The 13,893-nt window shown below is 42.0% G+C and overlaps 1 long non-coding RNA gene across 1 annotated transcript; it reads left to right on the forward strand.

The window, feature by feature from the left end:
* The first annotated feature begins 629 nt into the window (after positions 1 to 629).
* On the forward strand, positions 630 to 8,573 carry LOC311019846. Its single transcript, XR_014597840.1, has 4 exons — positions 630 to 676; positions 3,229 to 3,298; positions 3,403 to 3,632; positions 7,318 to 8,573. It is a non-coding gene; the product is annotated as an uncharacterized lncRNA (long non-coding RNA).
* The last annotated feature ends 5,320 nt before the right edge of the window (positions 8,574 to 13,893 follow it).

The following is a 13,893-nucleotide window of genomic DNA, read 5'->3' on the forward strand; positions in this document are numbered from 1 at the left end:
GCAATTCCACAGAAGTCAGACAGCAGCAATGGGTCCTGTATGAAGCAGCAGCACTTTAAGGCTATCTTCCAGCCAGCCCTCCCACCCGACTTCACTCTCACCACTTCCCTCATCCTGCCCTGCCCAGTCCAGCATCACACATGACTTCTGCCATCTCCTGTAGCAAGTCACAGAAGAGAAAAGAACACATCAGGAATCCACGGTAAGACATTACAATACATTTGCCTTGTGTTCTCATGTTTTGACACTCAGCGTTGAGTTGAAACAGTGCTGATCTGTTGAAACAACTGTTGCCTGACCGTTGAGTTAAGTGGAGGACTACTTACATGTTACATGTTGCATGACATTACGGTTTGTTACCATTAAAGTGAAACACAAGTCCAATGTTTGCTCTCACAATCTAATACAACTACCAGGGGATGATCAATAATGACAATAATGAACAATATTGCTTATATCCAAGAATTCACATCCACAGTGCAACAGGCAGAGCTCAATAAGGTAGAATGTAGAGTTGTTACTCTTGTCATGATTTAGGAATTGGATCGAATAATCATAAAGTGTCATTTGAAAGTGTTTTTTCCCACAATGACTGTATCACGTTTTGTTTTTGTCAGATTTCACAGTAACATCAGGAAAATGCACTCCTCTTTGTCTCTTCTTTTCCTCTTCATAGGTAAGCTCACTTCAACTCAATGCTTGATAAAGGGTTTTATTTAAAAACTGATCAAGCATTTAAATTATCTGTTTAGATGAATCATCGTGCATGATGTATGATTAAAACTGCATATGAGCCGCTGAATTTCTAGCTTTGCGATTCAGGAAGACACTAACAACATTTTAGTGGTTACTGCTGCTTCCGTATCGAGCGCATCAATCAGCAGAACCAGCCTTAATCAGATTTAAGATATTACAGGATTACATCACTATTGAATTGTTTTTGTTGTGCTTGTGTGTGTGTGTGTGTGTGTGTGTGTGTGTGTGTGTGTGTGTGTGTGTGTGTGTGTGTGTGTGTGTGTGTGTGTGTGTGTGTGTGTGTTTGCTGCTGTTGTTGCTTTTCGTTGATCGAAGAGTATTTGATCAAACTTGTATTTGTGTAGCTCTGATATAATAAAGGTTCTTCTGTGTGACGTTACATCATTGAGAGGAATGATTAAACATTTTGGGAATAAAACATATATATTTGTTTCAGAGTTGACTGACATAATTAATAAAACCACATGAGTAGCAATACATAACACCACTTATGCCTGTGTGTTAAGTACTTCACCACTACATGTGAGGAAGAAGTTGTATACAGCCTCCAGAGGGAGCTGCTTGATGTCTGATTAATGTCCTCAAATGATGTCACTTGAGTCTGTTTGGGCTGAAGACTCCAAGTTTTTTCTAATTGAAAAAAACTGAGATAGCAGACATCTGCCACTCTACAACTTCAGTTATTGTCACTTTTAAAACTTAAAGGACATCCAGTCGACTTCTGACTTCTCTCCACAGATTTCCCACCTTCAACAATTCAACAGGTTTAAGGGAATTCAACCTTGTTTATTCCAATCAGATCTAAGATTACTGTATTATTTGTATAAAAGCTAATAAAAATGGGCGCATTGATATGAAATCCCTTCTGCAGGCTTGCTTTGCCACTGCTTCCAGACTTAATGCTAAGCTAGGCTCATTTCACTCTGTATAGAGTGGTGCAGGGATGATATATTTATGGAGGGTAGTAAACGTCTCACTGGTTCCCTCGACCCTCACGTGGGATTTGGGGATTTTTAAATATGTATGATACTTACTATTTTAGCAAGAAAATCTTCACAAATGAATATCACAGATTTTTGAAGCGGGAATGCAATCGGCAGATGTAAATCGATAAATGAACTACACCACGGTCACATGAATACAACGAGGCTGTGAAGGCGGGCTCTAGGCGTGGATGAGGTTTTTTACTCTCATTTAGCCACTTTTTAGCAACTGCTTTTTTAAGGGCAAATATAAAAGTGGAGTTTTTACTGACACATTTTATGTCGAGGAACAAAACATCAAAGTCTCTTAAGATTGTGTTAACCACAGACCTTATTTTAGGTATCCAACCCCCAAAACACACACACACACACATTTCTTCTCATTCACCAATATCTTCCCACATTTGTTCTTCAGAAAGTTCTGAACAAAGACCTGCGCCGGATTCAAGACGTCTTCTTAAAACACAGAAATGTTCTTATCTGTTTTTATCCTGATGATTCCCACGTCTTCCTAAATTGAAAGCGTGGGCCATTTCTTCCTAATTAGCATATGTAAATGCAAATGCCCATGAAAGGGCATGAAACTGCAGGGCCGTGTGCAGTAGTAGTAGTAGTCACAAGTACGTCCGTACCGCTGATTGGACGACACCTCCGGGTGAGTCTGATGTTGGTGATGATGTCATCAACAAGGGGGCCAGGGCAGATCCTCCATCTCCTAATAAAATTAGTCATTATGGGAATAGAGCCCAGTGTTGCTGGAATTTATAATGAATGACTCAAAGATGGGAACATGAGCCATGCGTCTCCAGCTGCTCCTTGTTGGAGGTGAAACCCACAGAACTGTTTAGTAATATATAGGAATGAATGTGCTCGTGGAGTGTTTTGTTTTATTTTAAAAGGTCACCATGCTTTGTAATATAATGAAATAATCATTGAACAAAATTAAAAAATGATAAAAATATTATTGTAATTTCAATAACCAATTATTTTGCACACATGTCGGCACTCAAATGTGTGTAAGTATGCATTTAAATGTTGGTAGGATTTGTTCTTACATAAGAACATAAGAACTGGTGAATGACAGAATCTTGGTGAGAAATGTTGACTCATGACTCGCATGAGTGTGACCTTTCTCATCTGCCGTTTCCGTTCTTACCGGAACTAAAGCAGAACATGTGAATCTTGAACTTGTTATTGACCATTCTGCTAATCTCAAAATAAGTATTACTTTTGCAAAAATCACAGATCAGAAGTATTATTGAAGCCTGAGTTTTTAGCATGAAAATTGTGCAGAACATTTGTCCATTGCATTGATTCGATGACCATGCAAGCTCTGAGTGTACAGTATGTGCTCGTTGCTAGCTGGAGATATTTAGGATGTGTTTAACACCTGCTTGGATTAGAAAACGTTAAACTGTCTCACACTGTAGTGCTAAAAGGAGTGAAAATGTCTAAGTTGTTCTTCAACCAACCTTCCATTTCATTGCAGGTTCAACTTCGGCCAAAAAGGAAGGGGATTTCGGCATTTTAACTGCGTGCACCTCCAAGAACAGCCTCAGGTTTAACAACATGCAGAGTTCTCACATACATTTGCTCTTTGCTTTGACATTAAATAAAGTGTTGCTTCAAAAGAAATTAACCACAACATGTTGATCTGTTGAAGGTTGAACTGCTCTTATGCAGCCTGTCAAAAATCTCCACCCTTTGACTGTGAATTTTCGACTTCAGACGGGTTTCTGTCGGCAGATCTATCCAAGACATGCAGGCTTGTTCTCCCAAACCATCCACTGCTGTACTTCAATAAAACCACAAGCTATACATGCAAACTGACGCGAAGAGACAGGGTGGAAGAGAAGACAATCAACATAGACTACAAGACAACCAAAGCAAAAGGTTTGTATTACTTTCCTTTCGTAGATACAAATTTCAAGCATTTCAGTCTTGCTGAACCTGAACCCTGGCAGGTTACTTCAGTTACTTCTGCTGTGGACAGAATTGATTTGTGATTATTTGTAATTGAACAAAACAGGGGACCCCCGTTCCTGACCCTGACTATTTGGTTCAGAGACTTCAAGGTTTCGTGTTTGTTTTTTTGCAATTATGAAACACTGTTAGTATGAGGAAACCCCATGCAGTACAGCATTTGACCCCTGGGTGGTGCTAGTGCACGATTACCAGTGGCGCCCCCACAGATCCCGCGGTGCGGGGGCCCCCTAGTGGTAGGAGCCCTACACTGCGCCCAGTGCCCACTTGCCGTTTTATTCATTTACAGAAAATGTTTTTGTCAGCACAGAAATGTAACATAATTGAATTACCCCCTCCTTGGCCAAAGATAAAAATCTAAGTTACAAACTGAAAATATAATAAAAAATCACCTCTAACATTAGTCTCCAACAAGACTGCAAGCAGGCAAGAGCAAAAAAAAAAAAAAGCAGACGCTGTCTGTCTGTAGCAGCAGCTCTCTTTCACCACGTCTTGGACCGGCTGCTGTCCAGTGTTTCCTATCAGCTGTGACCTGCCGTCATTACTGCTGTTACAGAAAAAACACAGTTACACTGAGATTATCTCTGTTTGGCAAACAAAGGAGTGACGTAGCTATTTAAGGGGGCTGGAGACACCCTAAATTGTTCCCAAGTAATTTGTTTTTTTTATTTGCTTTTTATTTTATTTATTCATTTTTATTATCAGAATAATCTCATTCTGATGAAAGGGTATACATAGCAGTGTTTCCCCTAGAATTTTTTTCAGGCCCGGTGGTACCCACCGAAAAAACCCTAAACAGACGAGCCGCGTGGGATGGTGTACTGGTGCAGTTGGATTAAGTCAGGTGCCACAGCAAGCAGTCTGCAATTCTGCAATTATTATATTTGCATTCAACATTTTTGTTCAACCAGAGTGTCTTCAAGGTTTTCAAGGATTCAAGGAGAGAGTGACTTATTAAGGTGCCGGTTGATGGAAATGATCCAAAATTAGGGGCCGGAAAAATATGGCTTGAAAATGATGAGCATCACATTAATAGCTACAGATACTGTGAAACACTACAACGATATATGAGTGCATATATTGTCTTATTTTATCAAGTAAAATATAAGTTATAGGTTTACTCAACAGCCTAATAGTTCATAGAAATTCAGGTAGAAATAGGTTAACTCAGAGTTCCACAGCTTATCAAAAAACAATCCTTATTTTATTAACATAGGCTGCCTAAGATCGCGATCAGTAGCGTGCCTCGCCACTGCTTTGCATTCACACTGCTCCAGCCCAAACGGGCTTTGGCCCGTTAGCCGGTTGTACATGTTGTTTTTAAGGAGCGCCGTCTCTGCATATATTTCTCGACAACGCTCGAATGTGCGCACGAGCGGATCTGTGCGAGCAGGCAGCGCGAGGAAAGGGGATTTTGGACGGAGGCACAAAGCGGCATTTTTCTTATAAATGCACCGGTCCGGTTCCGGTACCGGTCCGGTTCCGCTCACACCACGAGTCTGAAGAGTGCAACAGCTTATCAAAATACAGTGTCAACTTTCCGTGTTTTCAAAGTAGAAAGCGACATCGTGGTGGTTTAACGAGGCAGAGCGGCATCAGAACAACATCAAGCGATTCTGAGGGGTATTCCACCAAACTCGCTAATTAAGGCGGCGCTTACCTGGTTAAGCCTGGTTAGAACTAACGCCAACTTCCACTTGCGGCTAAACCCGTTCCATTAACGCATTTCAGCCGCGCCTTGTTGAGGCTAATTCAAACCAGGTTAACGTTGTCTTGTGTTACGCCGTTCACGGGATATGAAGCCAGACCAGAACCGTGAATGTCGAATCATCGAGAAAATGGCAGAAAAGACCAGCGCAAAAAATATTGATGGAACTGTACGAGGAGTACCAACCCATCATAACCAATAAAGGGAATACTGTAGTGATAAATAAAAATCGCGAGGCTGCTTGGGCAAGAATTGCCGAACGATTAAATACGGAAGTACCGTTAAGAGTAACATGTTCTAATATAACTCTGACTACGACTTCTCTTATGTGAGGATAGTATAGCGGTAACGTGCCGGCTTTGCATGCCGCCGGCCACGGTTCAATTCCCGACTATGGAAGTTTGAGAAACCTCTTTATTTGTCCGGAACTCTCTCTCTCTTTTTTTAAAGAAAAAAATAAAGAAAACACACATGAGATGTCTTCGCCGGGATGTGAACCTGCAATGCCCACATTTGAGGGCAGGTGCATCACCACTCACCCAACTGGGGGCTTTAGGTAATGATATGGCCAGTTGGTTTTAAACAAAATAAACAATTTATTCATATTTTTTTAATTGCAAGCGTGTATTCTTAGACGCTTGATGAAAATATAGTCTGTTTGTACTTCATATATGTAATTTTGGTAATTTTTGGTCTTTCACGTGACGAAATCACGAGGACTAGGCTTGGCTGAACCTTCTGCTGGTACAGTTGTTTCCGACAGACGGACTTCTCTGAAACCCCCGCTAAAGTAAGCCTGATGGTTAGCCTGCCCCAGGGCCCCAGGGCAGGCTGGTTTGGTCGGATAAATTCCCATGGTTACTTAGCGGAGAGTGCCTCAAGTCACGTTGATGGAACGCAACTCTCGCCAAAGGTAGCAAGGCTTATCGAAATTAGCCCGGCTTTGCACTTAGCGAGTTTGATGGAATACCCCTCTGCTCTCACTCGTGTTACTTATACGATACGTGGACATTAAATACTACAGCCAGTTGGTCAACATACTTGATGACGTAGTTCGGTTGTATTAGGTCAGTGCATTGATATGAAAAAGCAAAGTTGATAGAGAGCCTTGTAACCAGACAGTATCTCCTAGTTCAGTGTAGTAAGAAGGGCAACGCTGTCTGTGTGGTCACATGTGAGACACGTTGGTTCACCTGGCAGTGAGACCAGACTTTATGATTCATGATCTTATTTAAGATAATTTTATGATTTTTCACTAAACAAAGATATGTGTCTTACATTGTTTTCTTACTAAATGAAGTGATTCCAGTATGTTTTACTGCCATTTTAGAGTTTTAAACATATTTTGATGATAATCAGGATAATATTGTGAATCACAATTAATTTAACAGGATAATCATGACGTAGAATCTTCATTTATTTAAAAAGCTACGATACCTGCCTGACTCCCACTGCCTCTCCACACCTGAACCGTCAACTCCTAACTGTTGTATTTGTATTTTTCTGCTCATGTGAGTATTTTTGAATTCTCTATGTGTATTTGTCCTGCATCTCATGAGCAGCGTCTTTGAGTATTCAAAATGAATTATATTAATTATAATTCATATTTTCCCGTGCCTAGACCTGGACTCTCCATAAGAGAGGTAGTCATTGAGCCCAGACTGTGACCTTGTCGTTCCTAAACCTAATGAAGTGGTTTTGATGCCTCGTGTTAAACCCTTTCTGGGTTGGCAGTGCATCATTTCACTCATTAACCTGCTTTCCGCCACCGCGCTGTTGGAGGTCGTGGTCCTCTTTGAATGGAGATCAGGTTCCGTTGGTTCCATGTCAGTAGAACAGTAACAGGCTGCAGAGCTGAGTGCTGAATGTCTCTCACTTTCCCTTCAGAAAGGATCAGGGAATGTCGTGACAGCGCCGGTGTCCTGCTGCATGGAGCTCCAGCCATGCTGTGGCCGGCGGTGGTCCTGTCTCTCTGGAGGGTCCTCGGCACAGACAGCCAGACTACATGAGGATCTGTGGTGGAAGCTTTCACCACACGTGTTCATTCAGAGCTGTTGGACATTTGCACTGTTTTTAGAAATGTGCTTTCCTTTTTCATTTGCTTCCAGAAACATGCAAACTTCAGTCCACCCTTTATTTTCTGCTTTTCACAATTGTTAGACACATTTCCTGAAACCTTCCACCCTTTTCTCTAAACAGTAAACACAAAACCCAGTTTTCAAACTACATTCACAAAACCTCTGATGCTTCTGGCAAAATCAAACAATCACATCAATCAGTCCGTGTCCAGAATCAAACCGTGTTTCCACATCCTCCACACAGCAGTCAGCAGAAAACCACTACTGAGCAGCCTTACACACGGCATCAGAGACTAGAACACACAGAGGTCAGGGGTCATCCAGAAAAACAGTGGATTGTTTTTGAGCCAACAGCAAGTCTTGTTCATTACAACGTTATACAGTAACTAAAAATGCACTTTACATTTTCCAAAAGAAAGATTCAAAGAAAGAAACGTGTTCACACCTGGACAGGTGCAGAGAAGAGAAGACGACAATCAAACACACAAAGAAGACCGCACACTGTCGTCTGCACTTACAACTCCAAGATTTACTGTGTAGCTTCACAACGTTGCTGAACTCAGACCTTCATCATGCGGATTCATCATCATGATATAGGAGACCTCCACCCTCACGAGACCGTCTGGCAAAAAGAGAACATGGAGTTACAAAGATCTACGCCCAGTAAAAACAGTCATGGAAATATCTGTACACCCAAACAACCAAACCCAACACTTTGCTGTTGTCTTCTCTGGACCTCCTGATTACGGAGCCACAGTGAAGCTGGACTTTGTCCTGCTTCCCTCATCGTCATTCCAGGAACAAGAACACGCTCTATCACAGTCACTCCAATTCCATCTGAAATGACAGTACTCTTCATCCTCCTCATCCTCCTCCTCATGGTCTGCCACCTCTCACACCCACTCCTCCTCCTCTTCCTCTCAGATGGTCTCCCTCCATCTTTGATATCAACTTTCACGTGTTGAGCAACAAGTGTTTCAGTTTGGACCGGTGTGTGACCTGTGACCCCTGTGCTGTAATTGTATTGCACGTCTGCCCCCTGTGGTCACCATTATGCATCACAGTGCAACATGTGTTTGTAGTTTAGAGTGTTGGTAAAAAGAGTGAAAGAGATCTGTGAATAGTGCCTAACTGGGTAGAATGGTTTGAGGTTTTGCCAACAGAGTGATAATTTCAATAAATGGGTTTAGGATACTGACCGTTTGCTTCAGAGACTTAGAGATTTCATGTTTGTTTTTGTTTTTTTAGCCATTATGAAACACTGTAAGTATGAGGAAACCCCGTGCAGTGCAGCATTTGACCCCTGGGTGGTGCTGGTGCACCATAACCAGTCTTGTTGTCCATGTTTGCTCCTTGTCAGTAGCTCCAGTGTATTCTCACTGGTTACCTCGCTCCTACGTTTGATGACGTGGTTCACTCCCTCCCTCCCTGAGCCTAGCCGTTTTAACATTTAATAGCTAGGCTAGATATTTATTGCAGATATCTGTAATTCAATTCTTTCTAGTCAAAAAGAACATTTCAGATATCCACAATGACATTCTTCCTAGGACAAATGACGTCACTTTTGCCATTCATGTGTATTGGGCTTTCAGTTTAAGATATCCACAATTACATTATGGATATCTAGAATGAACATTCTGGATATCTGCAATTGAATTCTTACTAGGAAAAACTCCCATTTCAGATATCTTCAATCCAATTGTTACTAGTCATAATTTTCATTTCAGATATCCAAAATGAAAAACTATTCCAGATATCCAGAATGTAATTTTGAATATCCAAAAATACATTGTGACGAGTAGAAATGTCGTTATGGATATCCACAATTCATATTATGACTAAAAAAAAGTAATTTCAGATATCTACAATTAGAATTGTGACTAGGAACAATACAATTGCAGATATCCACAAATGTATTGTTGATATCTGTTGACAGGTAGACAGGATGCCATTTTAAAAAATGTAAAATTATGACTAGTAACAATTGGATTGAAGATATCTGAAATGGGAGTTTTTCCTAGTAAGAATTCAATTGCAGATATCCAGAATGTTCATTCTAGATATGCAGAATGTAATTGTGGATATCTGAAATTTAAAGCCCAATACACATGAATGGCAAAAGTGACGTCATTTGTCCTAGGAAGAATGTCATTGTGGATATCTGAAATGTTCTTTTTGACTAGGAAGAATTGAATTACAGATATCTGCAATACATATCCAGTTTAGCTATTAAATGATTTAACGGCCACTTATACTTTTTAAGGATTTTTAGATATCTTAAATTTAGTTTTGACTAGTACAATCAAAGTCGTAGATATCTTAAAATATCATTTTTACTAGTAAGAATGTATTGTGGATATCTTTAATTACCATTTCTCCTAGTCAAAGCTATTATGGATATCTAAAATATAATTACAGATAGTAGTGTGGTTTGATTAAATGTTAAAACGGCTTGCCATATGAGCCTGATTTGATGTGACTGTCTATGAATCCCAGTGACGTCACTGGTCCAGGACCCAGCAGCAGCCTTTAAAAGCTCTCTCTCCTCGGAGGACAGACGCACTGGCGTAGCTCAGTGGTTACTTCCTCCTCAAATCTTTGTGATTTCGCGGTTCCCTCCCTCCCCGGGATCGAACCACGGGCGCTGTCCAGTGTTTTACCGTCTCCGCTGTGAGCCGCTGTCCTTTCTACTCTTTAACTCTCACAAACACTGACGTCACGCTGACTACAACTTCTTCACTTCGCCAAATAAAAGATCAAACGCTTGTTGCCGCCAACCGGTGAAGCTGCGTTGTTGTGACCGATTCTGAACAAACCGTATCATATCTATAGAAACACACACACACGTATCATAACGCCGTGTCTCCCCGCGGTTGTGTTTGAACGACACCGTGTGTTCCTGCGGTGAAGATAGTGAAGAAGGTGCGAAAGTAAAGCCGCCACACGTCCAGCCGATACCAGCGCAACAGCGCCCCCTCGCGGCGACCACAGCCGGCCTTTCGTTGTTGTTGCTGCTTCCAGCTCCAACATTTGGGTTTCCTGCTCTCACTCGTGTTACTGTTAGGATTCTTCCATTTTTCACTTTACCACTAACAGCCCTGTTCCATGTTATTATTGTACTATGGGGAGCTTTGCTCCGTTATATTTACTTAAACGTTCTATTCACTGTAACACAGTTGTTGATTATGTGAGCCTTACCGCTACACTGACCCCTGTCTGGCACTGCTAGTTCACTTGACCATAGATTACCATCCACATACACACCTGGGTGATTCATGCATCTGTTTGTAAGTCCAGACACTTTGACTACTATCACTGCCATACACCAGCAGCACACTGTTTATTAATGTCTAAAGACACTGGGATTTCATTGCTATGCACCAATACCAATTAATTGTATTCTAAATTGTTTCATCAATGATCTGCATTATTAAAATGGTTGCACATATTCTAGACAATTAAGAAGCCAGGATACGCGAGAGCACACAGAAGCCACATTCACTGAAGAGAGGAAGGTCAAGAGATAAAACTGGTTTACTCAGAGGTGAGGGAGTCATACGAGCAACATAAAGGTCCCATATTATGAAAAACATGCAAACTTCAGTCCACCCTTTATTTTCTGCTTTTCACAATTGTTAGACACATTTCCTGAAACCTTCCACCCTTTTCTCTAAACAGTAAACACAAAACCCAGTTTTCAAACTACATTCACAAAACCTCTGATGCTTCTGGCAAAATCAAACAATCACATCAATCAGTCCGTGTCCAGAATCAAACAGTGTTTCCACATCCTCCACACAGCAGTCAGCAGAAAACCACTACTTAGCAGCCTTACACACGGCATCAGAGACTAGAACACACAGAGGTCAGGGGTCACTCCAGAAAAACAGTGGATTGTTTTTGAGCCAACAGCAAGTCTTGTTCATTACAACGTTATACAATAACTAAAAATGCACTTTACATTTTCCAAAAGAAAGATTCAAAGAAATAAACGTGTTCACACCTGGACAGGTGCAGAGAAGAGAAGACGACAATCAAACACACAAAGAAGACCACACACTGTCGTCTGCACTTACAACTCCAAGATTTACTGTGTAGCTTCACAACGTTGCTGAACTCAGACCTTCATCATGCGGATTCATCATCATGATATAGGAGACCTCCACCCTCACGAGACCGTCTGGCAAAAAGAGAACATGGAGTTACAAAGATCTACACCCAGTAAAAACAGTCATGGAAATATCTGTACACCCAAACAACCAAACCCAACACTTTGCTGTTGTCTTCTCTGGACCTCCTGATTACGGAGCCACAGTGAAGCTGGACTTTGTCCTGCTTCCCTCATCGTCATTCCAGGAACAAGAACACGCTCTATCACAGTCACTCCAATTCCATCTGAAATGACAGTACTCTTCATCCTCCTCATCCTCCTCCTCATGGTCTGCCACCTCTCACACCCACTCCTCCTCCTCTTCCTCTCAGATGGTCTCCCTCCATCTTTGATATCAACTTTCACGTGTTTAGCAACAAGTGTTTCACTTTGGACCGGTGTGTGACCTGTGACCCCTGTGCTGTAATTGTATTGCACGTCTGCCCCCTGTGGTCACCATTATGCATCACAGTGCAACATGTGTTTGTAGTTTAGAGTTTTAGTAAAAAGAGTGAAAGAGATCTGTGAATAGTGCCTAACTGGGTAGAATGGTTTGAGGTTTTGCCAACAGAGTGATCATTTCAATAAATGGGTTTAGGATACTGACCGTTTGCTTCAGAGACTTAGAGATTTCATGTTTGTTTTTGTTTTTTTAGCCATTATGAAACACTGTAAGTATGAGGAAACCCCGTGCAGTGCAGCATTTGACCCCTGGGTGGTGCTGGTGCACCATAACCAGTCTTGTTGTCCATGTTTGCTCCTTGTCAGTAGCTCCAGTGTATTCTCACTGGTTACCTCGCTCCTACGTTTGATGACGTGGTTCACTCCCTCCCTCCCTGAGCCTGATTTGATGTGACTGTCTATGAATCCCAGTGACGTCACTGGTCCAGGACCCAGCAGCAGCCTTTAAAAGCTCTCTCTCCTCGGAGGACAGACGCACTGGCGTAGCTCAGTGGTTACTTCCTCCTCAAATCTTTGTGATTTCGCGGTTCCCTCCCTCCCCGGGATCGAACCACGGGCGCTGTCCAGTGTTTTACCGTCTCCGCTGTGAGCCGCTGTCCTTTCTACTCTTTAACTCTCACAAACACTGACGTCACGCTGACTACAACTTCTTCACTTCGCCAAATAAAAGATCAAACGCTTGTTGCCGCCAACCGGTGAAGCTGCGTTGTTGTGACCGATTCTGAACAAACCGTATCATATCTATAGAAACACACACACACGTATCATAACGCCGTGTCTCCCCGCGGTTGTGTTTGAACGACACCGTGTGTTCCTGCGGTGAAGATAGTGAAGAAGGTGCGAAAGTAAAGCCGCCACACGTCCAGCCGATACCAGCGCAACAGCGCCCCCTCGCGGCGACCACAGCCGGCCTTTCGTTGTTGCTGCTGCGTCCAGCTCCAACATTTGGGTTTCCTGCTCTCACTCGTGTTACTGTTAGGATTCTTCCATTTTTCACTTTACCACTAACAGCCCTGTTCCATGTTATTATTGTACTATGGGGAGCTTTGCTCCGTTATATTTACTTAAACGTTCTATTCACTGTAACACAGTTGTTGATTATGTGAGCCTTACCGCTACACTGACCCCTGTCTGGCACTGCTAGTTCACTTGACCATAGATTACCATCCACATACACACCTGGGTGATTCATGCATCTGTTTGTAAGTCCAGACACTTTGACTACTATCACTGCCATACACCAGCAGCACACTGTTTATTAATGTCTAAAGACACTGGGATTTCATTGCTATGCACCAATACCAATTAATTGTATTCTAAATTGTTTCATCAATGATCTGCATTATTAAAATGGTTGCGGTGAGGGTACTTACAAACTTTCAAATGCCTCGTTTTGTGAGTACAGACCCTACTCCTGCAGAAGTTTGGTAACATTCCCTGCATTATTATTAGTGGGGTAATTCGAGATATACTCTATGTATCATAGCGCTAGTACTAAGCCGGCTGATAGCGGCTATCTTGACCAATGCTGACCATCGCTAAAAATGCTTCCGAGGGGGTGTTTCGCTGGATGTCATGGTGGAAATGACCGAGGGTGCATTTCACTCCGAACCATCACTTTAATACGATACTTTACATTTTACACTACAGCCAGTTGCATACTTGACGACGTAGTTCGGTTGTATTAGGTCAGCGCATTGATATGAAAAAGCAAAGCTGGTAGAAAGCCTAACAGTGTTACCCGGACAGTATCTCCTAGTTCAGTGCACATTT

Source organism: Eutrigla gurnardus (assembly GCF_963514095.1).
Source record: "Eutrigla gurnardus genome assembly, chromosome: 10".
Classification (NCBI taxonomy): Eukaryota; Metazoa; Chordata; class Actinopteri; order Perciformes; family Triglidae; genus Eutrigla; species Eutrigla gurnardus.